At 42.6% G+C, this 4,575-nt stretch overlaps 1 pseudogene; it reads left to right on the forward strand.

The window, feature by feature from the left end:
* Positions 1-436: 436 nt before the first annotated feature.
* On the forward strand, positions 437-1,488 carry LOC143675709 (double homeobox protein B-like; annotated as a pseudogene).
* Positions 1,489-4,575: the final 3,087 nt, after the last annotated feature.

Below are 4,575 nucleotides of genomic sequence, written 5' to 3' on the forward strand. Positions count from 1 at the left end.
TTTCAGAGATAGGACATTTGGAAATGCAGAAGCCCCTGGAGGTGCCAGGAACTGAGACAGCCAACAGAAGCTAGAAAAGAATAAGAGCCAAGCAGACATCACCATGTGACTTTCCCTGAGATGCTAAGCTAAGAGATGAAAGTGAAAGCTTTGCCCCAGAGCACCTAAATCATGATCCACAAACTCTTTGATAGGAAGCCACTGGAATCAGAGGCTAAAGGCAATGGAACCGGGATCAAGGACCAGCAGATGCCAGCCATGTGCCATCCAATGTGACAGACATCAACCTTTCTTGGTCAAGGTATTTTTTTCTTGATGCCTTAGTTGAACATTTTCATGGCCTTAGAATTATAAACTTGTAACAATAAATTCCTTTTATAAAAGCTAACCTAAGTTGACCACTAATCCTTGTGGAATCCAGGTGACTCTTCCCAGTATGGATTTGAACAGCACTTCAAATGGCACAGTACAAAGACAAAACCAGAAATGCAAGGCTGTTTATAAGAGCCAACTGGTTACCGTCCAAACATAGTTTCAGAAAAACCCTTACCCTGACAGAGCTGCCAGGGAACAACTTGCCGAAGAAATAGGCATTCTAGAGTATAACATTCAGATTTGGTTTGAAAACTACAGAAAGAAACAGAGAAGACTGAGGTTTGTATGCTTCTTATGAAAAGATCAAAACCCAAAATGGGGCAAGCCTCAGCCTTGCACTCCTCAAGAAGTCAGAAGACCCCTAAAACCCATCATGAGATCTCAAACAAGTATCCAGGGCCAATCTTTTGATGGGAACCAAGTCCCTGGTATTGCCACCAGAGAAGAACTGACTAAACCGACAGGCACCATCATGTCCATTCAGAATTCAAAAAAGCATTCTGAATGGACATGATCAGCATTCAGAGAAGAGCAAAAGGGAATCCACAAATTCCTTGGGAGACAGTCCAAGTGAAAGGTCAGATTTGACTCTTCAGCAGCACCAAATCAACCTGTCCACTCTCCTATGTACCATTCATCATTTTCTTCCCCCAAATTCCTTCTGTAAGAACCAAATATTTTTCTTTGCTCTTCCACCAATGCATGTGTCCTTTGTTCCTTGGCCCCCAGGGGGGTCTGTGGAAGTGGGAACCATGTATCATGATGGTTCAGCCACACAGACTGTGCAAGGAGGGGAGAACTCTGACACCCACCATGGCCCCTATGACTCACTTGCCAATTCCACCAACTCTGGCAAGGAGCATCTCAGATATGCAGACAACTTTCTGTCCCCAATACCAAGGAAAATGCCAGGATCACAATGAGGACATGGGCAGGGAAGCACTGCAGTTAAAGGACTCTTCTCAGCCTTATCCTGAGCCTGAAAAAGTCCAGGAGTCTGACATATCTTACACTATGTGATGATGGGATGAGGAGCTTCTGCTTCTGATTACAGAATGGCAACCTCCCAAAGGGACATTGGAGCAGGCCAGACACACTGACACAGACCTGTAGCCAATCAGCTTGGGAGCCATATCATCTGCTTGACCAACTCACCAGCAGCATGTAGACATCTCAGGGCTTTGGGATGAACTCCGTCATCTACAGATTTTCAGTTAGATGCACAATCTCTTCTGAATCCAGATGCTCAGGAAGAGGACCCTCCAGCACCCCCACCACCCTTCAATGAGAAATAATTTCTGTACTGTTCCACATGCTGCCAAGCTCACCAGGAGCTCAGCTTTAAAATGTCCTTCCCACAATGCTGGGCCAAACTTCCTTTTCCTTTGATTTCTGGAGACTGTCCATGCCAAAATTAAATAAATAAAGAAGCCAACCCAGATTGCATCTCCAGCAGCATTAACAAACTAAAACACTATGTAACAGTTAAAAGAAAATGAGTTGAAGCTATTTGTACTGATTTAAAAAAACCTTCAAGACATTTCATAAGTGAGAAAAAGAAAGCTACAAATTCTTTAATGATTTAAAGAATGATGGACAATGAGAACATCATACTCTGGAACAAGAATAATTCAGGAAGGATAATCCATGTTGGACCCTAAATGGACAATTTTACTCTGCCTTGTGGGCACTGGTTATCCTTCTGGACTCACTTCCAGGAGTAAGGGATTCATTGAAGGCTCCGTCCTGCCTCTGGAAGCATCATGTGCTCCAGGAAGTAAATATGTTTGCTGAATCCTTGATATAAAAGCATTTTCATGACCAGTGTGCCCTCATCCCTGTAATCATCACACTGTCAGCAGTTTGAACAAGCCAAGAACTTCACAGAATGCAAGTGAAAAGAACAGGTCTTAGAGCAAGTATCTGCCTTTCTTAACTTTTGGCAACATGGGAGGTTGAACGTGAAATGTAAAAAATGAGGGGATGCAACATTTCTTGATAATGTACTTTACTAAAGTGAATTTTACCCTTGTCTCTGAGGGTTTGAGTTGGGAACTAGAAACTAGCTCAGTATTCATCAATAAGTGATGACTAAACAGATCATGATATATCCATAAAACTGAAGAATCTTCTCAAATGAATGTATTTTTTTCCTGACCCTTTAAAATACACAGAAAATCACAAGGAAATTATACTAGCAATACCACACAATCGCAAATATAGTCTACTGACATTAGCATTTCCACATTTAAATTGTTCATGTATATTTATCTGTATGTATATATATATATTCATAAAATTCTCTATTTTATTATAAATTAATTATAAGTAAACTTAAAACAAAGACAACCCAAGGGCAGTGCAACGGTGGCTCAGTGGCAGAATTCTCAACTGCCATGCCAGAGTCCTGGCTTCAATTCCGGAGCCTGCCCATGCCAAAATTAAATAAATAAACAAATAAGCCAACCCAGATTGCATTTCCAGCAGCATTAACAAACTAAAACATTACGTAACAGTTAAAAGAAAATGAGGTGAAGCTATTTGCACTGATTTAAAAAGGCCTTCAAGACATTTTATAGGTGAAAAAAAGGAAGCTACAAAACAGTGCACAAAGAATAAAAGCATGCATGTAAAAAATGAAGCTAACTTACCTATTTCTATGGACAGTTATGTCAGTACATAAATGTATATGGGGAAAAGCTGGAACAATACACAACAGAGACAGATAGGGTTACTTCTGAGAGGGTCTTGGGATTGGGGGTAGTAGTCACGAAGGACTTTAGCTTTATCTGTATTTTATTTACTAAGATAATGCAATCATATAATACTTGGATAATTTAAAATATTTTTAGCAAGATTACATAATTTTATGTTTAGAAAGCAAAACCGAAAACTCTTTATGATCATAATACAAGCCACAATATTAAAGCCAAATAAAAGTCTTTTTAGGTGATAGGTCATGAGCTTTAAAAAAAAATTGAGAAACACTGAAATGATACCAATGTAAAATGAATATTTTGAGACTTATTGATTTGCTTTTCTCTTTTGTCTTCCTGAATATGAGGTTTTGGACTTAGGCAGCTGAATGCACTTTCACCTTGTCGAAAACTCATATTTGTTACAGAAAGAATGCTAAACAAAAGAATGAGGGAATTAATAGTCTGTTTCCAATTAGCAAAAACATGATTTTGCAGCAAGGCAATACACTTGAATGAGGGAACTTGTTCTGGGAAGGGGACTCCATTCTTTTATCTCTGGCTCAGCATATCAAAACCAAAGCCCAAAGGGTCCCTCACACAATTCCCCGCAGCCGAAGGAAGATAATCCTCCTGCACGGGACAGCCAGCTGATGGAGTTTGCTGCTCCATGATGGAAGGAACATAAATAAAAGAGTTTGTGAAATGGGAGGGAAGAGACTTCCAGGAAGATGGCAGAATAAGATAGGTCAAGTTCACCCCTGCTTCAAAGAACAACTAGAGAAGGAACAGAAAAAAGACTGGGAGAGTGATTCCAGGTGTCAGGGACCTGGAAGGGTCTTCTACATCACACAGGGAGGCATTGGTTGAAAAAGCAGAAGAACTGAGACGCAGAGAACTGTAGACCAGCCAGCTAGTGCAAACAGCCTAGTGCGTTCATTTCTAGAGTGAGGTTGGAGCTGTCAGGAGTGCACAGACAAGGAGATGGGGACAAAGAAGTAAGCCAAGCAGCATTCCTTGAATGCGCTAGGCACTCATGTCTCCCCCGCCCCACACCCCACACACCTGAACCCTATCACTCATCACTCAACCATGCTCCAAATACTCCCCCACCCTAACTCCTCTCTCTGCACATCCCCGCCCACACCCCCGCCCCGCACAGACACACAAGCCTGTCCCAGCCCCACCACCTCTTCCGCACATGCTCAGTCTCACCCCATCCCTCCAGAACTGGGTACCAGCCCGTCAACCTCCATCTCTGCCCCCTACCCCCTTCAGGTAGTCATCTGCACATCGGGCACTCACCTTCATACCCAGGCCACACACGCACCTAACCCAGATAGTCATGCAACCCCATCCTGCCCACCCCCAACCTCCAGCTCTGCGCATAAGCACATCAGCATCCAGCCCTCCAGATGTATGAATGCGCATGTGCCCAATCACACCACGGACCCCTCAGATCTGGGCAAGCACTGATGACTTGTGCATCCGGGTCACACCAGCC

The sequence above is a fragment of the Tamandua tetradactyla genome, chromosome 3 (genome assembly GCF_023851605.1).
Source record: "Tamandua tetradactyla isolate mTamTet1 chromosome 3, mTamTet1.pri, whole genome shotgun sequence".
Classification (NCBI taxonomy): domain Eukaryota; kingdom Metazoa; phylum Chordata; class Mammalia; order Pilosa; family Myrmecophagidae; genus Tamandua; species Tamandua tetradactyla.